This window comes from Rhinoraja longicauda, unplaced genomic scaffold (assembly GCF_053455715.1).
Source record: "Rhinoraja longicauda isolate Sanriku21f unplaced genomic scaffold, sRhiLon1.1 Scf000210, whole genome shotgun sequence".
In the NCBI taxonomy this organism is placed as follows: domain Eukaryota; kingdom Metazoa; phylum Chordata; class Chondrichthyes; order Rajiformes; family Arhynchobatidae; genus Rhinoraja; species Rhinoraja longicauda.
In genome coordinates, this window is record NW_027601428.1 from 30,910 (window position 1) to 55,911 (window position 25,002).

Sequence of the window (25,002 nt, forward strand, 5' to 3'; positions counted from 1 at the left end):
ACCCCCCTCGCCCCACCCCCACGGCGCTATGGTTTACCGTTTTGGCTGTAGGTCCACATTTTCAGACAGATATCTATACACACAAATATATACATATATACACCCACACACACACACATATATATATATATACATACAAGATGACAGACAGACAGACAGACAGACAGACAGACAGACAGACAGACAGACAGACAGACAGACAGACAGACAGACTGACAGACAGACAGACAGACAGACAGACAGACAGACAGACAGACAGACAGACAGACAGACAGACAGACAGACAGACAGACAGACAGACAGACAGACAGACAGACAGACAGACAGACAGACAGACAGACAGACAGACAGACAGACAGACAGACAGACAGACGGACAGACGGACGGACGGACGGACGGACGGCTGGATGGACGGACGAACGGACGAACGGACGGACGGACGGACAGAGAGAGAGAGAGAGAGAGAGAGAGAGAGAGAGAGAGATAGATAGATAGGTAGGTAGGTAGGTAGGTAGGTAGGTAGATAGATAGATAGATAGATAGATAGATAGATAGATAGATAGATAGATAGATAGATAGATAGATAGATAGATAGATAGATAGATAGATAGATAGATAGATAGATAGATAGATAGATAGATAGATAGATAGATAGATAGATAGATAGATAGATAGATAGATAGATAGATAGATAGATAGATAGATAGATAGATAGATAGATAGATAGATAGATAGATAGATAGATAGATAGATAGATAGATAGATAGATAGATAGATAGATAGATAGATAGATAGATAGATAGATAGATAGATAGATAGATAGATAGATAGATAGATAGATAGATAGATAGATAGATAGATAGATAGATAGATAGATAGATAGATAGATAGATAGATAGATAGATAGATAGATAGATAGATAGATAGATAGATAGATAGATAGATAGATAGATAGATAGATAGATAGATAGATAGATAGATAGATAGATAGATAGATAGATAGATAGATAGATAGATAGATAGATAGATAGATAGATAGATAGATAGATAGATAGATAGATAGATAGATAGATAGATAGATAGATAGATAGATAGATAGATAGATAGATAGATAGATAGATAGATAGATAGATAGATAGATAGATAGATAGATAGATAGATAGATAGATAGATAGATAGATAGATAGATAGATAGATAGATAGATAGATAGATAGATAGATAGATAGATAGATAGATAGATAGATAGATAGATAGATAGATAGATAGATAGATAGATAGATAGATAGATAGATAGATAGATAGATAGATAGATAGATAGATAGATAGATAGATAGATAGATAGATAGATAGATAGATAGATAGATAGATAGATAGATAGATAGATAGATAGATAGATAGATAGATAGATAGATAGATAGATAGATAGATAGATAGATAGATAGATAGATAGATAGATAGATAGATAGATAGATAGATAGATAGATAGATAGATAGATAGATAGATAGATAGATAGATAGATAGATAGATAGATAGATAGATAGATAGATAGATAGATAGATAGATAGATAGATAGATAGATAGATAGATAGATAGATAGATAGATAGATAGATAGATAGATAGATAGATAGATAGATAGATAGATAGATAGATAGATAGATAGATAGATAGATAGATAGATAGATAGATAGATAGATAGATAGATAGATAGATAGATAGATAGATAGATAGATAGATAGATAGATAGATAGATAGATAGATAGATAGATAGATAGATAGATAGATAGATAGATAGATAGATAGATAGATAGATAGATAGATAGATAGATAGATAGATAGATAGATAGATAGATAGATAGATAGATAGATAGATAGATAGATAGATAGATAGATAGATAGATAGATAGATAGATAGATAGATAGATAGATAGATAGATAGATAGATAGATAGATAGATAGATAGATAGATAGATAGATAGATAGATAGATAGATAGATAGATAGATAGATAGATAGATAGATAGATAGATAGATAGATAGATAGATAGATAGATAGATAGATAGATAGATAGATAGATAGATAGATAGATAGATAGATAGATAGATAGATAGATAGATAGATAGATAGATAGATAGATAGATAGATAGATAGATAGATAGATAGATAGATAGATAGATAGATAGATAGATAGATAGATAGATAGATAGATAGATAGATAGATAGATAGATAGATAGATAGATAGATAGATAGATAGATAGATAGATAGATAGATAGATAGATAGATAGATAGATAGATAGATAGATAGATAGATAGATAGATAGATAGATAGATAGATAGATAGATAGATAGATAGATAGATAGATAGATAGATAGATAGATAGATAGATAGATAGATAGATAGATAGATAGATAGATAGATAGATAGATAGATAGATAGATAGATAGATAGATAGATAGATAGATAGATAGATAGATAGATAGATAGATAGATAGATAGATAGATAGATAGATAGATAGATAGATAGATAGATAGATAGATAGATAGATAGATAGATAGATAGATAGATAGATAGATAGATAGATAGATAGATAGATAGATAGATAGATAGATAGATAGATAGATAGATAGATAGATAGATAGATAGATAGATAGATAGATAGATAGATAGATAGATAGATAGATAGATAGATAGATAGATAGATAGATAGATAGATAGATAGATAGATAGATAGATAGATAGATAGATAGATAGATAGATAGATAGATAGATAGATAGATAGATAGATAGATAGATAGATAGATAGATAGATAGATAGATAGATAGATAGATAGATAGATAGATAGATAGATAGATAGATAGATAGATAGATAGATAGATAGATAGATAGATAGATAGATAGATAGATAGATAGATAGATAGATAGATAGATAGATAGATAGATAGATAGATAGATAGATAGATAGATAGATAGATAGATAGATAGATAGATAGATAGATAGATAGATAGATAGATAGATAGATAGATAGATAGATAGATAGATAGATAGATAGATAGATAGATAGATAGATAGATAGATAGATAGATAGATAGATAGATAGATAGATAGATAGATAGATAGATAGATAGATAGATAGATAGATAGATAGATAGATAGATAGATAGATAGATAGATAGATAGATAGATAGATAGATAGATAGATAGATAGATAGATAGATAGATAGATAGATAGATAGATAGATAGATAGATAGATAGATAGATAGATAGATAGATAGATAGATAGATAGATAGATAGATAGATAGATAGATAGATAGATAGATAGATAGATAGATAGATAGATAGATAGATAGATAGATATGTGTTATAGGTATCGATGCGTTATATATATAGATGAGTTATGTTTATGTTTATATGTACTTCTGAGATTTTGTTGTGGACATGTGGACCTACAGCTAAAATGGTAAACGATAGCGCCACAATTTTAGCACCACCTTAATTAACACGTGGCGACTGTTAATGAAACGTTTTATTTAAATTGGTCTTATATTTTTAAAGTTAGAGGGATTTTAAATGTTTGAAAATTACCTTTGAATCAGACTTCTTAAAGGTACTCAGCGTGTGACGTCACAATGGGACACGTACTTCGTTAATTACGCTTCCCTCCACACTCCCCCAAAGAAGTTGACCGCTGGCAGGCCGTCCGGGGTCAGTGGCTCCCTCTCCCCTTTCCTCTACACCCTTGCGCATTCATAAATAATACTTTTACTATTGGGAAGCTGAAAGGGCTGAAGGCGGATGTCACGTGTTCCAGATGATTTGGCAATTGTCAATATTACCCCGCTGCACAAGAAGGGAGCAAAGCGGTATTGTGGGAACTGTAAGCCGGCTAGTCTGACTTCGGTGGTTGGTCAGATTTTACAGTTCAAGGTTTCAGGGTCAATATATTGTCACAGTTACCAATTAAAGTACAGTGAAATTCAGATTACCATACGGACATACTAAAAAAAAGCAATAAGACACACAACTACATAAAAGTTAACACAAACATTCACCGCAGCGGGTTCGCTACGTTCCTCACTGTGATGGAAGGCAATAATGTCCAATCTCCTTCCTCTTTATTCTCCCTCGGTTGGGGCAGTCGAACCATCCGGCGGTCGAAGCCCTCGTCGGGGCGATCGAAACTCAGGCGTCAGGGCGATCGAAACTCCCGCGTTGGGCGGTCTAAACTACTGCGCCTTAGGTTCCCCGATGACGGTCTCTACCAGAGACCGCGGGCTCCGCGATGTTAGAGTCTCGCAGGCTCCCACGATAGGAGCTCCAAAGACGACCCCCGACAGTGATCGCGAGCTCCGTGATGGCAAGTCCCGCAGGCTCCCGCGATGGAGCTCCCTGTCGATCTCCAGCAAAGGCCGCAATCTCCACGATGTTAGGCCGCAGTGCGGACGGAGATTCTATAGCGAAAAAATCGAATCACCATCGAGGTAAGAGATTTGAAGACGTTTCCCCCAACTTCCACCCACCCCCTCCACACACACACACACACACACACACACACACACACACACACACACACACACACACACACACACACACACACACACACACACACACACAAACAAAACAAGCTAAAGAGCACTAAAAACATACATGTAACACATACAACACAGACACAAAGAAGGAAGGGAAAGGCAGGCTATTGGCGAGGCACCAATTGCAGGCACCACCCAGTTCATTAAATCGGATGAGGTTACGGAGTACAGAGAAGTTCACTATAAAATAGGCTGAAGACAGCATGGATTTGTGAAGCGGAGGTTTTGCCTGACAAATTTGCTGGAATTCTTTTGGAGAAGTAAATAGCAGGACAGGCAAAGAAGAGACAATAGATGTTGGCTTCCTAGATTTTCAGAAATCCTTTGATAATGTGCCACATGGGAGGCTGCTGCGGATGATGAGAGCCCATGGTACCCAATATTGCTCACAATATTCCAAATGCGGCCTGACTAGCGCCTTGTAGAGCCTCAGCATTACACCCCTGTTTTTGTATATAAGCCCTCTCGAAATAAATGCGAGCATTGCATTTGCCCATGATATCAAAGGGCAGATACCAGCATAGACATCAGATTGGCTGGATGGCAGAAGGCAAAGAGTGGCAATAAAAGGGGCTTTTTTTCTGGTGGGCTGCCAGTGATTAGAAGAGTTCCGCAGGGCTCGGTGTTGGTGCCCGCTGCTTTGCACGGTGTATATTAATGATTTGAGTTTGGGGATGATACGAAAACATAGGTGGATGAGCAGGTAGTGTAGGGAACGGATAGGTTGGGCGAGTGGGCCGAAAAGTGGCAGATAGAATATAGTGTAGCAAAGTGTGGAGTCGTGCAATATGGTAGTAGGAATAAAGGCGTAAATTGTTTTCTAAATAGGAGAGGGAATCTAGAAATGGGAGGTGAAAGGGGACTTGGGAGTGCTGGTGCAGGACTCCCAAAAAGTTCATCTGCATGTCGATAAATTACAATTAAAACAGTAAGTGCTGGTTTTATAACTGCAGGATAAGCGCTCAGCTAAGAAAACCAAGCCTAAAGCCAACGTGTTGATGTTATCGCAGTGAAGCATCACGTGAGAATCTATTGGAATGCGTTAATGTCTTTAAATATAAGCGAATATATTGTTAGATCTGCCGTTCGTATCGATTCCAACGCTAAACAACCTGAAAGGTAACCTAGCGAGTTAATCGCCCCAATACCCAAAATTGTTTGTATTCGAGGAGGGATAGGTTTTTTTTCACGGTGATGGAATGATTAAAAGTAGTTTGCTTTGTGTTTATTCAGTGAGCTACGGTAACGAGAGTCACGAGGGTTATCCTAACCTATAATTTTCTCAGCTTTTTAAACGAATCCCCAGTATAGGTCGACAGTGCAAAATTTTGCACGCAACCAGTTCAGACCGAAATGGGATACGCTGCTATTTATTACATTGCAAGCATTTATTATCCTCTACTTGCAGCGGTTGGAATTATTGGTAAGAAAATGAATCCGCATAAAATACATTTCGTTTCATCTTTGTGTTATTTTGCCAGAAATGTTGCTTTGCTCTAACTAACGCGGATTTTTAAATATGTATCATCTTATGTCTGACCAACGTAGAATGATGAAATTGTACAACAAATAAAGTGACGGTGCATATTGAGAAACGTCTTCATGTCTTCGGTAGGTCCTGGCAAGCGCTGGTAAATGGTAATTCACGTCAGTTGTCTGCAGACTAAAAGTTGATTTGTACTTACATCTCTTTCAAACAGCTTCAGTTCATTTCCAGCACAAAATTATTTTGCCACATTAGAAATCATTGAATGTCCCATTGAATTATTGTCCAAATATCTCTTCAAATTCCAATGTCAATGTGAAATGTGAAACCTTTCCTCCATTATGCTTTTTGCCATTTATTTCAAATCTGTGCGGCCTGTCGTTGGTTCATGTTATTGTACTGAACGGTCTCCCTGAATCCACTTCTGGTATCACGAGGCTGCAGTCATGGACCAGTTCACCGAACCGTTCAGACGTTCAGCCATTTTTCAGTCATGGTTCGTGGATTTACGCAGTAGCGTTCTAATCTGACGGAAGATTTACTACGCGGGTGCGCTGTTGTGCTGCTTGAGCGACCCAGGCATGTCCTGGAGTTATTGTTCTTCAGCCTCTGTTATTTGCACCCCAGCAGGAATTCTGCGGGATGTGAAACGCTGCCCAGTTGAATGTGACAGTCAGTCTGGAGAGTATATTTCTTGCAGTGAATTACGTTATTTAATTGTTTTAGTGTTTTTATTGTCATGTACATCAAGGTACCGTGAAGCGCTTTGACTTCCATGCTAACTAAATAGATCAGGTCTGCCATAAGCACAATCAAGTTAAACTCAACTCCAATAGCTGGAACAAATGCGTTAATTGGACGTTGGATCCATGTCGAATTTCATGCGTCACATCTCCTCGTCGAGACGTCGGTGTGCCTTCTTGCAAACGCTTGAACGACATATAATTGGTAATATGAATGTCAAGGAACTTGAAGTTCTTAACCATTTGCACATATGCTATAGTCTGATAAGAACAGAAGGGGATTTTCCTAATTATCGTGAATCGAGCCTTCAGGGTTTTGCACCACCCAGTTGATGTCGATGATAAGCTCCTTCGTCTTGCTGACATTGAGGGGGGGGGGTTGTTGCCTTGACACCTTGTTATGAAGCTGTCTATCTCCTTCATGGTTCATCATGAAGGTTTACGTATCCTTAACCTGCACACGTAAATTGTCAAATGGTGGGGAAACGCTCGGGGACTTGCTCTCGTTCAATGCTGTCACCGTGTTGAACCACTGAATTCAGCCATGCTTTGATTTTTCTTCATTTTGTTTTCCAATAGGTGTCTCTGGAAATTCTTGTGTCGTTGAGGTTCGCTTTTCAGTTCATAGTTGTTGTCAATATGTGTGGTAATTCGTATTTCATTGCATTAATCAGACAGATCTTAGGTTGATTCTGCGCTCATTTTATTCGTTTTAATCTCACTACGTTATATCTCCGCCACCCCACTACTGAATTCCGCACGAGGTGAACCTGGCGATCATTCCTCGAGGTTTACCTTGCATGTTCTCTTCTCCAATCCTGTGCGTTATCCCTGGTGCAGAATCGCTTTCCATTCACTTGAGGTGGTATTTTGGTCTGATCAACTGTAGTGAAATCGTGGTCATCGGTATCGCACAATTCGCCATTTAAAAAATAAATAAACACCATATGTAAAGAATACCGACATCACTTTCAACAGTTTTACGTTTGAGCGGATATCAGAGGTTTATTTAAACCTATTGAAACAAAGCCGCAAATCACAAGTTTCCACATCTACTCGATTGATGTCAGACATTGGCGTGGCCTGTTATTGGCGTGGTATCAAATAGACACAGCCCACGGCCTTTTCGCCACTGAACCTTTTCCATCCTTCGCTACCCGACCTCGGCAATAGCTGTTACGGCTGCTACCCATCGGCCTCCTGTCTCCGTAAAGGCAAACGGCCTGGTTAATTAGACACAGATTTAGCGCTGGTTTGGTTCCGGCAATGTCCACATTGGTACAAATATCGTCTTGCAATTAATTCAACCTGATTTGATAGAGCATTCTGGAAGTAATTTTATATTGTTGTGCCTCTTGCAGTGCATTTAACGGCGATTGTGATCTTATGCCGCGGAAAATGTGGTCTCGCAATGCATCACTCGCTACCTGGTGCTGATGGCGGCAGCAGACCTGATGGTCGTTTTCGTTACGGTTATAGTGGAGCAGATTAATAATATCTATGTGCTTGTTAACTTCCTATTAATAACTCCGGTGTGCGCTGTAACACTCGTTCTGAGAGTCGCTTCCACGAATTGTTCCGTTTGGTTCACGGTCGGTTTTACTTTCGATCGCTACATCGCCATTTCCTGTCAGAGGCTGCGGAAACAATATTGCACCGAGAGAACAGCGAATGTTGTCGCGGTAATAGTTGGGGTACTGAGCTGTGTAAGGTGCATTCCGTTTTACTTTATGGTGGAACCTTACGAAATAATTGACCGAGTACCATGACGTTGCGTCCGCAAAGCCGAGTTCTATACCTCGTCCATCTACAAAGCCTTCATTTTATTTGACAGTATCATAACACCGCTTTTGCTGATCTGTTTAATCTTGTTCCTCAACGGTTTAACAGTGAGACATATTATGGCAGCGAATAAAGTACGCCGCGGACTTAGGAACATCACCGAGAATCAGAAAGATCCAGAGATGGAGAACCGGAGAACGTCAATGATTTTGTTGTTCGCTCTATCGGCCAATTTCATTTTATTGTGGATGCCCTTCGTATACAGTCTACGATATGGCAGCCAATAAATTACTTCTACACAGACAGATATTTGAATACCCCGATATATATCTCACAACAGTTCGGGTTTATGTTACAGTTTCTCAGTTCCTGCACCAACACGTGTATCTATGGATTGACACAGAGGAAATTCAGGGAGGAGCTGAAGAATGGAATGAAGTACGTCTTTACATTAAACGGGCGGCTTTATAAATAACAAACAAATCTACTGTATCTACAAATCTACTGTTTGTATTATGAAATAAATATTTCAAACTCTTTCTGGATTGCGTAAATGTCTCACAATTTGTCATGTTTGTCAATGAGTACTCTCAATAGGTAGCGCAGCGGTAGAGTTGCTGCTTTACAGCGAATGCAGCGCCGGAGACTCGGGTTCGATCCTGACTACGGGTGCTGCACTGTAAGGAGTTTGTACGTTCTCCCCGTGACCTGCGTGGGTTTTCTCCGAGATCTTCGGTTTCCTCCCACACTCCAAAGACGTACAGGTATGTAGGTTAATTGGCTGGGTAAATGTAAAAATTGTCCCTAGTGGGTGTAGGATAGTGTTAATGTACGGGGATCACCGGGCGGCACGGACTTGGTGGGCCGAAAAGGCCTGTTTCCGGCTGTATATATATGATATGATATGATATGATAATACCCAAATCAGGCTGAATAAACAAAGGACAAACACTGGATCCAGCGAAAGAGGGACGAAGTATGCAATTATTAACTCCGAAGATCTATAGTACAAGAAATTTGATTATGTATTTATATGTTTAAATCGGACTGAAGTATTTAGACTTATTTAACAGAATTGGAAAGCTGGGATGGATACAAGGAAATATTTGGACATAAATTGTTTGGAATGAAAAGATCCTGCGTCTTCAGAATTATTCCCATGCATTCCTGCCATTGCTGATCCATCGTCATTCCTGCTCGGCTCCACAATCATCTTTAGCCAGTACCTGCCACGCCTCTGTACTCACTTTTGCTCAGCGGTAACACCAACACATCCGACCTCATCTTCTCCCACACAAGTTCAAGGTTGAATTTCATCCTATTATGGTCACTACTTCCTCGTAGCTCCTTCACGTCATACTCCCTGGTCAAATCTGGGTAATTACACAACACTAAATCCAGAATTGCATTCTCCCTGGTAGGCTCCACTACAGGTTGCTCAAATAAATTATCTCGCAGGCACTACGAATTCCCTCTCTTGGGGTCCAGTACCAACCTGATTTCCCAGTCTACCTGTATGTTGAAATCACCCAAGACCATCGTTACGTTGCTTTTTTACATGCCAATTGTGTCTCCTGGTGTAATTTGCACCCACTTCCCTGGTTACTGTTCGGCGGCCGGGGGGGGGGGGCGGACAGGTTCTGTAAATAACTCCCACCATGTTCTTTTTACCCTTGCAGCTTTGTAGTTCTACTCATGAGGATTATTCATCTTCTGTTCCTATCTCCCCTCTTTTGTGGTTGAGGAACAAAGTCTGTGCACGGTCCTTGCCAACTCCCTCCACAAGTTTCACGATTGCATCAAGAATTGCTCATTTTTCACCTGCACTGAGGATTAAAACGAATTTTCCCCCTTTCCCACTTCCCCTACTGGTATCCTTCTCTCCGGCTTTAAAAGGGTCGGTGTTCAAGAACTTCTACTTTGTTTTTCTTTCTACGGTTCCGAGCATTTCAAGAATCACCACTTTTTCTTCCATATCTATTGCGAAGTTTAACATGGCATGGTTATTCAACAGGAAGCCTTCAGGGAATGAGTTCCCCCATCTCCTTCTCTTCCCCACGCCCACAGACACATCCTAGTGGACACAGAAATATCGCAGGAACATCCTCTCCCAGTCACCTATATATCCCCCGTTTGCCTCCACGCTCATGACCCATAAACAAGTCGCACATTTCCATTTTACCTCCCGGCTCTCCCATTCCCCAACTCGTATCTTTCCTTTCGCCTTTCGCCAGTATTTTGTTGAGGCACCTTTGGCAGCAATTACAGTCTCAAGTCCTCTTGGGCACGACGCTACAAGCCTGGCACACATGTTTTGGGGTAATTTCGCCATTCTTCTCTGCAGATCCTCTCAAGCTCTGTCAGGTTGGATGGGGAGCGTCGATGCACAGCTATTTGCAGGTCCCTCCAGAGATATTTGGTCGGTTTCAAGTCCTGGCTCTGGCTGGGCCACTCAAGGACATTCACATATTTGTCGCGAAGCCACTCCTGCGTTGTCTTGACTGTGTGCTTCGGGTCATTGGCCTGTTGGAAAATGAACTTCCGCCCAGTCTGACGTCCAGAAGACTCTGGAACAGGTTTTCATCAAGGATCTGTCTGTACTTCGCCCCGTTCATCTTTCCCTCGATCCTGACTAATCTTCCAGTTCCTGCCACTGAAAAACATCCCCACACCATGATGCTGCCACCACCATGCTTCACCGTAGGTATGGTGCCAGGTTTCCTCCAGATGTGATGCTTTGCATTCAGGCTAAAGAGTTCAATCTTGGTTTTATCAGACCTGAGAATCTTATTTCTCATGGTCTGAAGGTCCTTTAGGTGCCTTTGGGCAAACTCCAGGCAGGCTATCATGTCCATTTTACTGAGGAGTTGCTTCCGTGTGGCCATTCTACCATGAAGACCTGATTGGTGGCGTGCTGCAGATTAACAGTTGTCCTTCTGGAAGTTTCTCCTATCTTCACTGAGGAACTCCGGAGCTCTGTTAGAGTGACCATCGGGTTCTTGATCACCTCCCTGACCAAGGCCCTTCTCCCCCGATTGCTCAGTTTGGCCGGGCGGCCAGCTCTATGAAGAGTCTTGGCCGTTCCAAAGTTTATCCATTTAAGATCGACGGAGGCCACTGTGCTATTCGAGACCTGCAATGCTGCAGAAATTGTTTTATACCCTTCCCCAGATCTGTGTCTAGACACAATCCTGTCTCGGAGGTTTACGGACAATTCCTTCGTCTTCATGGCTTGGTTTGTTTGCTCTGACATGCACTGTCAACGGTGGGACCTTATATAGATAGGTGTGCGTCTTTACAAATCATGGCCAATCAATTTAATGTACCACTGATGGACTCGTCATGTTGTAGAAACATCTCAGGGATAATCAATGGAAACAGGATGAACCTAAGCTCAATTTTGAGTGTCATAGCAAAGAGTCTGAATACTTATGTAAATGTGATATTGCAGTCATTTGTTTTTAATTACTTTGCAAAAAATTCTATACGTCTGTTTTAGCTTTTTTGTTATGGGGTATTGTGTGTAGATTGACTGATTTTTTTTTAGAAATCAATGTTAAAATAAGTTTGTAATGTAACAAAACGTGGAAACAGTAAGGGGTCTGAATACTTTCTGAATGCACTGTCTATATTGTAAATAACTGCGGTCCCAGCACCGAGCATTGCAGCACCCTACTCGTCACGGTCTTCCTTTCTGAAAAGAACCAGTTAATTCCTATTCTTTGCTACCTGTCTGCTGACCAGTTCTCTGTCCATGTCAACACCCTACCCCCATTAACATATGCACGTATTTATCTCGTGTGTGGGACTTTATCAATTGATCACTGAAACTCCAGAAACCCTACATCCACTGGCTCTCTTTTATCCATTCTACATGTAACATCATCAAAAAAATGCCAGAAGATTGGACAAGCATCATTTCCCCTTCATAAATCCATGCTGACTTTGATCGATCCTGTCACTGCTTTCCTAATGTGCTGCTGCTACACCTTTAATAATCGACTCAAGCATCTTCCCCACTACCGATGTAAGGTTATCTGGTCTATAATTCCCCGTTTTATCTCTCCCTCCTTTCTTAAAATAGTGGGGGTACATTAGCTGCACTGCCATCCACAGGAACTGATCCAGAGTCTAAAGAACATTGGAAAATTATCACCAATGCATTCACGATTTCCGGGGCCACCTCCATGAGTACTCTGGGATGCAGACCATCGGGTCTTGGGGATTTATCTGCCTTGACACCCAACAGTTCACCTAAAAACCATTTCCTGACTAATGCGGATTTCCTTCAGTTCCTCCTTGCCACTCGATCCTCGGTCTCCTAGTATTTCTGGGAGATTGTCTGTATCTTTCTTAATGAAGACAGAGCCAAAGTATTCGTTTAACTGGTCTTCCATTTCCATTTTTCCCATTATACATTCACGTGCTTCTGACTGTAATGGACCTACATTTGTCTTCACTAATCTTTCCCCCCTTACATATGTGTGTTAGTGCGAGTGGTAGAACATAAGGGGGGCTGAATTTCTCTTGAATTCGTGTTGGTGTTGGAGGATGCACCCATGGGGAACTATTGTAGACGCAGAGAGAGCTCCACTGTGACAACACCAGAGGTTAGCAACGAACCCGAGTCTCTGGAGTTTTGAAGCAAGGGTTTTAACAGTTGCGCCACTCTGACGCCCTCAAGGAAATTTTGGGCACCATATCTGAGGACGGTTGTGTTTGCTCTAGAGAAGGACCAGAGGAGGTTTACAAGAATGATCGCAGGAATGAGTAGGATAATAAATGATGAGCGTTCGCTGGAGTTTAGAAGAATGACGGGGAACTCATTGAAAGGTACATCATAGTGAAACGCTTGGATTGAGTGGATGTACAGAAGATGTTTCCACTAGAGGGCGAGACTATGACTAGAGGTCATAGCCTGAGAATTAAAGGACGTTCTTTTTGGAAGGAGGTGAGGAGAAAATTATTTAGTCAGAGGGTGGTGAATCTGTCGAATTCTTTGCCACAGAATGCTGTGCAGGCAAAGTCCGTGGACAGATTGTGTATTACTACGTGTGTCAGAGGTTATGGGGAGTAGGCAGGAGAATGGGGTGAAGAGGGGGAGTTAGATCAGCCAGGATTGAATGATGGAGTAGACTTGACAGGATGGAAAGACGGAAAGAGGAAAGGAAGAAAAGGAGGAAGTGAGGAAATGACGGGAGGAAGGGGGGAGGAGGGGAGCAAGAGAAGGAGAAAGGGAGGAAGAGAAAGAATATGGGGAGGTGGGAGGGAAGGAGGGAAGGAGGGAGGGAGGGAGAGAGGGAGGGAGGGAGGGAGGGAGGGAGGGAGGGAGGGAGGGAGGGAGGGAGGGAGGGAGGGAGGGAGGGAGGGAGGGAGGGAGGGAGGGAGGGAGGGAGGGAGGGAGGGAGGGAGGGAGGGAGGGAGGGAGGGAGGGAGGGAGGGAGGGAGGGAGGGAGGGAGGGAGGGAGGGAGGGAGGGAGGGAGGGAGGGAGGGAGGGAGGGAGGGAGGGAGGGAGGGAGGGAGGGAGGGAGGGAGGGAGGGAGGGAGGGAGGGAGGGAGGGAGGGAGGGAGGGAGGGAGGAAGGGAGGAAGGAAGGAAGGAAGGAAGGAAGGAAGGAAGGAAGGAAGGAAGGAAGGAAGGAAGGAAGGAAGGAAGGAAGGAAGGAAGGAAGGAAGGAAGGAAGGAAGGAAGGAAGGAAGGAAGGAAGGAAGGAAGGAAGGAAGGAAGGAAGGAAGGAAGGAAGGAAGGAAGGAAGGAAGGAAGGAAGGAAGGAAGGAAGGAAGGAAGGAAGGAAGGAAGGAAGGAAGGAAGGAAGGAAGGAAGGAAGGAAGGAAGGAAGGAAGGAAGGAAGGAAGGAAGGAAGGAAGGAAGGAAGGAAGGAAGGAAGGAAGGAAGGAAGGAAGGAAGGAAGGAAGGAAGGAAGGAAGGAAGGAAGGAAGGAAGGAAGGAAGGAAGGAAGGAAGGAAGGAAGGAAGGAAGGAAGGAAGGAAGGAAATAAGGAAGGAAGGAAGGAAGGAAGGAAGGAAGGAAGGAAGGAAGGAAGGAAGGAAGGAAGGAAGGAAGGAAGGAAGGAAGGAAGGAAGGAAATAAGGAAGGAAGGAAGGAAGGAAGGAAATAAGGAAGGAAGGAAGGAAGGAAGGAAGGAAATAAGGAAGGAAGGAAGGAATTAAGGAAGGAAGGAACGAAGGAAGGAAGGAAGGAAGGAAGGAAGGAAGGAAGGAAGGAAGGAAGGAAGGAAGGAAGGAAGGAAGGAAGGAAGGAAGGAAGGAAGGAAGGAAGGAAGGAAGGAAGGAAGGAAGGAAGGAAGGAAGGAAGGAAGGAAGGAAGGAAGGAAGGAAGGAAGGAAGGAAGGAAGGAAGGAAGGAAGGAAGGAAGGAAGGAAGGAAGGAAGGAAGGAAGGAAGGAAGGAAGGAAGGAAGGAAGGAAGGAAGGAAGGAAGGAAGGAAGGAAGGAAGGAAGGAAGGAAGGAAGGAAGGAAGGAAGGAAGGAAGGAAGGAAGGAAGGAAGGAAGGAAGGAAGGAAGGAAGGAAGGAAGGAAGGAAGGAAGGAAGGAAGGAAGGAAGGAAGGAAGGAAGGAAGAAGGAAGGAAGGAAGGAAGGAAGGAAGGAAGGAAGGAAGGAAGGAAGGAAGGAAGGAAGGAAGGAAGGAAGGAAGGAAGGAAGGAAGGAAGGAAGGAAGGAAGGAAGGAAGGAAGGAAGGAAGGAAGGAAGGAAGGAAGGAAGGAAGGAAGGAAGGAAGGAAGGAAGGAAGGAAGGAAGGAAGGAAGGAAGGAAGGAAGGAAGGAAGGAAGGAAGGAAGGAAGGAAGGAAGGAAGGAAGGAAGGAAGGAAGGAAGGAAGGAAGGAAGGAAGGAAGGAAGGAAGGAAGGAAGGAAGGAAGGAAGGAAGGAAGGAAGGAAGGAAGAAAGGAAGGAAGGAAGGAAGTCAAGGAAGGAAGAACATCTCCTGGACATCCAATTACATATGTATCTTATCCCTCAGAATTGTCTCCAGTTACAGAAGTACCAGAGATATGAGTCGTTTACTTGTCTGGCACACCAAATTGCAACATCACGCAATTATTAGGGTTGAATTACATTTGCTATTCAATGGGCCACATTCACAACTGATCTAGACCTTGCTGCAAAATTTGAGATCCCTTATCGCTGTCTACTATGTCACTGGTGATGGTTTCACGTGCAAATGTATCAATAATGTTAACTAAAATGTCATCCAAATCATCAATAAATATAACAAACCACGTGAGAGCCAGCACTAATCCATGGACCACAAAGCCATCCAATCAGACAAAATGACCATTGCACAAATTCCCTTTACTCCTTCCTCCAAGCCAATTTTGAATCCAACTGGCGAACTCGCCGAGTATTGCAGGTGATCTAAACTTCCAGAAGAGCAGAGCGTGTGGGAGTTCTTGAAACCCATATATACACACGTCCACTGCCGTGCCCTCATTCATTTCTTTGGCTACCTCTTTAAAAAACTCTGATTTTTTCGACGCGATTTCCAACGCACAAAACTATGCTGACTATCGCTAATCCATTTGATTTCGAATATCCTCATTTATTTTCAAGGATTCTAGACGCGATAAATAAAAGCTTAGTAACAGCTCACAGCTCGGTCAGTTACTGCCGCCTCTAGAAGTCAACTCCTTTCGACATGTTTGGACCAAGACATTGGGAATTTCTAAAGTCGAGTTATCCCAGAACAGCGCAATCAGTAACCCAAACCTTGACAATAACCCTATCATAATATGATGTATTGCCTTCGAGCAGTTGGGATTTATTCATCTTTCTGTCGGCCATAAATTTGGACAAAATGCTACTGCTTAGGGACTGGAACAATTGGGAATGTGTTTTCAATAGTAATGACGGCAATAGCTGCTAATTTGCTGGTGGCTTTCCAACGTGACCTAACCTGGTTCCACGCGAGTTGCTCGTCATTGGCTTTCCCAAGAGAGTGGCAAGGAAGGGCGAGGCGAAATGAAAGTACAGCGAGATCTGGGTGGCCTTGTACATCAGTCACTGAAAGAAAGCATGCTGCTACAGTGGTGTCCTTGTTCATCGTCACTGAATGTAAGCATGCAGGTACAACAGGCAGTGAAGAAAGCTAATGGCGTGTTGGCCTTCATAACCAGAAGAATTGATTATATGAGCAAATAGGTCTTTCTGTAGTTATACAGGGCCCTGTTGAGACCATACACGGAGTTTTGTGTGCAGTTTTGGTCTCCAAATTCGAGGAATTACATTCTTGCTATTGAGGGAGTGCAGCGGAGGTTGGCAAGGTTAATTCCCGGGATGGTTGGACAGTCATATGTTGAAAGAATGGAGCGACTGGGCTTGTATACGCGGGAATTTAGAAGAATGAGAGGGGACCTTATTGAAACATGATAGATTATTAAGGCATTGGACACGCCAGAGGCAGGAAACATGTTCCCGATGTTGGGAGAGTGCAGAACCAGGGGCCACCGTTTAAGAATAAGGGTTAGGCCATTTAGAACGGAGTAGAGGAAAATCGTTTTCAACCAGAGAGTTCTGAATCTGTGGAATTCTCTGCCTCAGATTGCAGTGGAGGCCGAATCTCTGGATGCTTTCAAGAGAGAGTTAGATAGAGCTCTTAAAGGTAGCGGAGTCAAAGGATATGGGCAGAAGGCAGAAAGGGGTACTGATTGTGGATGATCAGTCATGATCACAGTGAATAGCGGTGCTGGCTCGAACGGCCGAATGGCCTATTCCTGCACATATGTCTATTGTCTATTGCCTATTGTCTATTGTATTTCAAAAGATAGAACAGTAGGTTCAGTTTTCCTTGTTGTGCATTTCATTGTTCGAGACCATTGTTGCCCGAATGTTACTTGTTACCTATCAGACCATTTATTCACAAAATGCTGGAGTAACTCAGCAGGTCAGGCAGCATCTCGGGAGAGAAGGAATGGGTGACGTTTCGGGTCGAGACCCTTCTTCAGACCATCATACATTTCATCTTTGTGTTATCGCATTGAGGCAATACATGAGAATCTGATGGCATTCGTTAATGTCCTAAAATGTAAGCGAAAAAAAAGTGTTAGATCTGCTCGCTCGTATCTATTCCAACGCTAAAGCAACCCGAAAGGAAATCAAACGGGGTGAATCCCCAATACCACCCCTCCCCTTCCCACCTCCGCCCCACAGGAAATCATATTGCTCATTTAACCATTTCGATATTTTAGGTTTATTTTCTAGATTGTACCAAAACACTTGTTTGACCAATGCGCTGCAAAGAGGGAGTTCTGTCTTATTTTGCCTGTCCATTGCCTGGTCTGAGCGACTGGACTCACACAAGATCGTTGACCCTCGGTTGCACCTAATGTTGCGAGTGAATTTGATTTGAAGGAATTCGTGGTATAAATAATAGTTTTCCACCACTGTTCAGTTATATACGGTGATACAATGATTAAAAATTGTTTACAATGCGCGTTTAATCAGTGAGCTGTGGTAACGAGACCAACCTCTAACGAGTTGCCTCTAATAAGCTCAATGGACATCCCTCAGCATTTTAAACGAATCCCCAGTACACATCTGCAGTGCAATATTTTGCATGCCACCAGGTGAGATCGCACGCGGCCATTTATTACATTGCGAGCATTTACTATCCTATACTTGCAGCGGTTGGAATTATTGGTCAGAAAATCAATCCGGATAAAATATACCTGTGTTATTTTGCCACAAATGTTTGCTTTGGTCTAATTAACGCGAATTTATAAGTATGTCTTGTCTTATGTCTGACCAACGTAGAATGAGGACATTGTACAACCAATAATGTGACGGTACCTATTGAGAAGCGTCTTCGTGTTTTCGATAGGGCCTAGCAAGCGCTGGCAAATGGTGGTGCGCGGCAGTTGTCTGTGGAATAAACGTTGATTTGTCCTTGCATCTCTTTCAAACGGCTTCTCGTTCATTTCCAGCACAGTTATTTTGCCATATTAGACCTCATTGAACGCCCCTTTGAATAATTGTCCAAATATCTTTTCAAATTCAAGTGTCAACGTGAAATGTTCCTCCATTATATTGCGAAGCAAAATGTGTTGTTGAGCCAAAACCAAAGAGGCCGACGTCAGGCAACGCCGTGGTAGTAGGAGACTCCATTGTGAGAAGTACGGACAGGGATTTCTGCGGTAACAGACGGGATTCGAGGATGGTGTGCTGCCTCCCTGGTGCCAGTCTCCAGGATGTCACGGTCAGAGTGCAGGAAATCCTCAACGGCGAAGGTGAACAGCCGGAAGTGGTAGTCCATGGCGGGTCAAACGATATCGGAAAGAAGGGGATGAATATTCTGCAGCGTGACATTAGAGAGCTCGGAAAAATGCTGAAAAGCAGGACCTCCAAGGTGGTTATCTCCGGTTTGCTTCCAGTTCCTCGTGCTGGCGAGAGCAGGAACAGGGAGATACAGGACCTGAATGTGTGGCTGAGGAACTGGTGCAGGGGGCAGGGATTTAGATTCTTAGACCACTGGGATCTGTTTTGGGGTAAGAGGGGATTGTACAAGAGGGATGGATTGCACCTTAACAGGTGGGGGACCAGCATTCTGGCAGGCAGGTTTGCCACTGCTACACGGGTGGTTTTAAACGAAATAAGGGGGGGAACGTCAAATGGGATAGTCAAGGATGGAGTTCAAGGGAAAGAGAGTAAAGGGATAGTTAACGACCAGAATTAACGGGAAAGAAAGATCACAAAGAGATAGGAGAGTATGGCCAAGTGTAATAGGGATCGATGTGAAGGGTGAGATGAGTAAGGAATTAAGAGTACTGTATATGAGTGCGCGAAGTACAAGAAGTAATGTAGATGAGATTTAGGCTCAGTTAGAGGTTGGTAGATATGACATTGTGGGGATTACAGAGACATGGTTGCAGGAGGATCGGGCCTGGCGACTTAATATTCAGGGTTATAGATCCGATGGAAAGGACAGGCAGGTGGGCACAGGAGGTGGGGTAGCTCTGCTGGTGAGGGATGAAATTCGTCCCTTGCGAGGGAAGACATAGGGACTGACGAGGTAGAGTCACTGTGGATTGAGTTTAGGAATTGTAAAGGCAAGAAGACACTAATTGGTGTTATCTACAGACCACCCAAAAGTAGTCTGGATGTAGGGTGTAAGATGCAGTAGGAGTTAAAACTGGCATGTAAGAAACGTAATACCACTGTGGTGATGGGAGATTTCAATATGCAGGTGGATTGGGAAAATCAGGTTGGTTCTGGACCCCAAGAAGGAGAGTTTGTAGAGTGCCTCCGGGATGGATTCTTAGAGCAGCTGCTAATGCAGCCTACCAGAGAAAAGGCAATTCTGGATTTAGTGTTGTCCAATGAACCAGATTTGATAAGAGACCTCGAGGTAAAGGAACCGCTTGCAGGTAGTGATCATAATATGTTTAGTTTTAAACTGCAATTTGAGAAGGAGAAGATTAAATCGGAAGTGTCAGTATTGCAGTTGAACAAAGGGGACTATGAAGGCATGAGAGAGGAGCTGGCCAATGTAGACTGGAAAGGGATCATATCAAGATTGACGATGGAACAGCAATGGCAGGATTTTCTGGGCATAATCCGGAAGACGCAGGATCATTTCATTCCAAAAAGGAAGAAAGATTCTAAGAGGAGTAGGAGGCAACCATGGCTGACAAGTGGAGTTATGGATGGAATAAAACTAAAAGAAAAGATGAATAACACAGCAAAGGGTAGCCGGAAGCCAGTGGATTGTGAAACTTCCATAGGCCACAGAAAGTAACAAAACGGGCAATACGGGCTGAAAATATGAAGTACGAGTGGAAGCTGGCCAAGAATATAAAGAAGGACAGTAAAAGCTTCTTTATTTAAGAGAAAAAGGATAGCAAATTCAAATGTGGGTCTCTTGAAGGCAGACACCGGTGAAATTATAATGGTTAACAAGGAAATGGTAGAAGCGATGAACAGGTACTTCGGATCTGTCTTCACTAAGGAACACACACACAATCTCCCAGATGTACTGGAGGACAGAGGATCTAGGGGGGTAGAGGAACTGAAAGAACTTTTCATTACGCGAGAAATAGTATTGGGTAGACTAATGGACTGAAGGATGATAAATCCCCTGGGCCGGATGGTCTGCATCCCAGGTTACTCAGGGAGGTGGCTCTAGAACTAGTGGACGCATTGGTGATCATTTTCCAATGTTCAATAGATTCAGGATCAGTTCCTGTGGATTGGAGGATAGATAATGTTATCCCACTTTTCAAGAAAGGAGCGAGAGAGAAAACGGAGAATTACAGACCAGTTAGCCTGACTTCAGTGGGAGGAAAGATGATGGAGTCAATTATTAAAGAGGTAATAATGGTGCATTTGGATAGCAGGAAAACGATAAGTCCAAGCCAGCATGGATTTATGAAAGGGAAATCATGCTTGACTAATCTTCTGGAATTGTTTGAAGACGTGGCAAGTAAAATGGACGAAAGGGAGCCAGTGGATGTAGTGTATCTAGACTTTCAGAAAGCCATTGATAAGGTCCCGCACGGGAGATTGGTGACTAAAATTAGAGCATATGGTATTGGGGGTCGAGTGTTGACATGATAGAAAATTGGTTGGCAGACAGGAAGCAAAGTGTAGGAGTAGGGCCCTTTTCAGAATGGCGAGTGGAATGCCGCAAGGCTCCGTGTTGGGGCCGCAACTGTTTACCATGTATATTAATGATTTGGAAGAGGGAATTAGAAGCAACACTAGCAAGTTTGCGGACGATACAAAGCTGGGTGGCAGTGTAAACTGTGAAGAGGATGTTAGGAGATTGCAGGGTGACCTGGACAGGTTGAGTGAGAGGGCAGATGAGTGGCAGATGTAGTATAATATAGAAAAATATAAGGTTTTCCACTTTGGTGCAGAAACAAGGAGGCAGATTATTATCTCAATGGAGTTAGGTTAGGTAAGGGGGAGGTGCAGCGAGACCTGGGTGTCCTTGTACACCAGTCACTGAAAGTTGGCGTGCAGATACAGCAGGCAGTGAAGAAATCTAATCGAATGTTGGCCATCATGGCAAGAGGATTTCAGTATAGGAGTAAAGAGGTTCGTCTGCAGTTGTATAGGGCCCTGGTAAGACCACATCTGGAGTATTGTGTACAGTTTTGGTCTCCTAATTTGAGGAAAGACATCCTTGTAATTGAGGCAGTGCAGCGTAGGTTCACGAGATTGATCCCTGGGATGGCGGGACTGACATATGAGGAAAGATTGAAAAGACTAGGCTTGTATTCACTGGAGTTTAGAAGGATGAGAGGGAATCTTATAGAAACATATAAAATTATAAAAGGATTGGACAAGCCAGATGCAGGAAAAATGTTCCCAGTTTTGGGCGAGTCCAGAACCAGGGGCCACATTCTTAGAATAAAGGAGAGGCCATTTAAAACTGAGGTGAGAAAAAGAAATTCACCTAGAGAGTTGTGAATTTGTTGTGCCACAGAGGGCAGAGGAAGCCAAATCACTGGATGGATTTAAGAAAGAGTTAGATAGAGCTCTAGGGGCTAGTGAAATCAAGGGATATGGGAAGAAGGCAGGCACGGGTTATTGATTGGGGACGATCAGCCATGATCACAATGAATGGCGGTGCTGGCTCGAAGGGCCGAATGGCTTCCTCCTGCGCCTATTTTCTATGTTTCTATGTTTCTATTACGTTTTTGCCATTTATTTTAAATCTGTGCGTCCTGTCGGTGGTTCCTGTTTATTGCACTGAACAGTCTCTCTCAATCCCTTCTGGTATCAGGAGGCAGCAGTCATGGACCAGTTCACGCTGACAGAACCGTTTAGACGTTCAGCCAATGGTTCGTGGATTTACGCAGCAGCGTTCTCATCTGACGGAAGATGTACCACACGGGTGCGCTGTTGTGCTCCTTGAGCGACCCAGGCATGTCCTGGAGTTATTGGACTTCAGCCTCGGTTATTTGCACCCCAGCAGGAATTCTGTGGGATTTGAAACGCTGCCCGTGTGAGTGTGACAGTCAGGTCTGGAAAGTTAGAGAACATATTTCAGTGAATTACGCTATTTTATTGTTTTGGTGTTTTTCTTGTCATGTACAGTGAAGCTTTGGCTTACATGCTATCTAAAGAGATCGGGTCTACCATAAACACAATCAGGCCAAACTCAATTCTAAGAGACGGAGCAAATGCGTTAATTCGACGATGGAGCCATGTCCAATTTCTTGGGTCACCTCTTGAAGTAGAGAGGTCGGTGTGCCTTCTTGCAAACGCATCAATTTGGTCGTTCCACGACATATAATTGGTAATATGAATGTCAAGGGACTTGAAGCTCTTAACCATTTGCACTTATGTTTTAGTCTGATAAGAAGAGAAGGAGATGTTCCTAATTCTGGTGAATAGTGCCTTCAGGTTTTTACTCCACCCGGTTTCCTGAAGTCGATGATAGCTCCTTCGGCTTGCTGACATTGAGGGGGAGGTTGTTGCCTTGTCACATTGTTATGAAGTTATCTTTCTCCTTCCTGGTTTATCATGAAGGTTAAAGTATCCTTAACATGAACATAAATGATGGAAAGAAGACATAGTGAAACTACGCTGCACTCTCTCAATACCAATAATGTCCTTCCTCAAATTAGGATATCAAAATTGCACACAATTGCACACACCAGGTGCAGTCTCACCATTGCCCTGTACAACTGCAGTATGACCTCCTTTCTTCTAAACTCAAATCCTCTCGCAGTGAAGACCACATGCCATTAACTTTTTTCATTGCCTGCTGTACCTGCATGCACCTCCTCTTTTCCTAATGTGACACCAGTCAGATAATGTAAGAAAATAACTGCAGTTGCTGGTACAAATCGAAGATATTTATTCACAAAATGCTGGAGTAACTGAGCAGGTCAGGCAGCATCTCAGGAGAAAAGGAATGGGTGACGTTTCGGGTCGAGATCCTTCTTTAGACTGACGTCAGGGGGCGGGACAAAGGAAGGATATAGGTGCAGACAGGAAGACAGTGCGTGATCTGGGAGGGGGAGAGAGGGACAGAGGAACTATCTAAAGTTGGAGAAGTCAATGTTCATACCGCTGGGTTGCAAGCTGCCCATGCTAAATATGAGGTGTTGTTCCTCCAATTTCAGGTGGGCCTCACTATGGCACTGGAGGAGGCCCATGACAGAAAGGTCTGACTGGGAATGGGAGGGAGAGTTGAAGTGCTCAGCCACCGGGAGATCAGGTTGGTTAAGGCGGTCTGAGCAAAGGTGTTGAGCGAAGCGATCGCCGAGCCTGCGTTTGGTTTAGCGAAGGTGTTGAGCGAAGCGATCGCCGAGCCTGCGTTTGGTTTACAGAAGGTGTTGAGCGAAGCGATCGCCGAGCATGCGTTTGGTTTGCGAAGGTGTTGAGCGACGTTCACCTGCACCTCCTCCAACCTCATCTATTGCATCCGCTGCTCTAGATGTCAACTTCTTTACATTGTCGAAACCAAACACAGGCTCGGCGATCGCTTCGCTCAACACCTTCGCCCAGTCTGCCTTAACCAACCTGATATCCCGGTTGCTGAGCACGTCAACTCCCCCTCCCACTCCCAGTCTGACCTTTCTGTCATGGGCCTCCTCCAGTGCCATAGTGAGGCCCACCGGAAATTGGAGGAACAGCACCTCCTAATTCGCTTTGGCAGCTTGCAGCCCAGTGGTATGAACATTGACTTCTCCAAGTTTAGATAGTTCCTCTGTCCCTCTCTTCCCCTCCCCTTCCCAGATCTCCCTCTATCTTCCTGTCTCCACCTATATCCTCCCGTTGTCCCGCCCCCCCTGACATCAGTGTGAAGAACGGTCTCGACGCGAAATGTCACCCATTCCTTCTCTCCTGAGATGCTGCCTGACCTGCTGAGTTACTCCAGCATTTTGTGAATAAATACCAGTCAGATAATAATCTGCTTTCGTCGTCTTGCCACCAAAGTGAATAACCTCACATTTATCCACATCATACTGCATCTGCCATGCATCTGCCCACTCACCCAACCTTTCCATGTCACCCTGCAGTCTCATAGCACCCTCACCGCAGACCACACTGCCGTCCAGCTTTGTGTCATCCGCAAACTTGCAGATGTCACATTTAATTTCCTCGTCTAAATCGTTAATATATATTATAAATAACTGGGGTCCCAGCGCCGAGCCTTGCCGCACACCACTAGTCCCTGACTGCAATTCTGAATAGGACCCGTTAATTCCTACTTTTTACTTCTTGTCTGCCAACAAGTCAATGTCAATGCCCTACCCCAATAGCATACTCTCTAATTTTGCACACTAATCTCTTGTGTGGGACCTTGTCAACGTTTTTTTTTAAAGTCCAGATACACCACATCAACTGGCTCTCCCTCATGCATTATACTAGTTACGTCCTCAAATAATTCCAGAAGATTAATCGTTTGATTTCCCCTTCATAAATC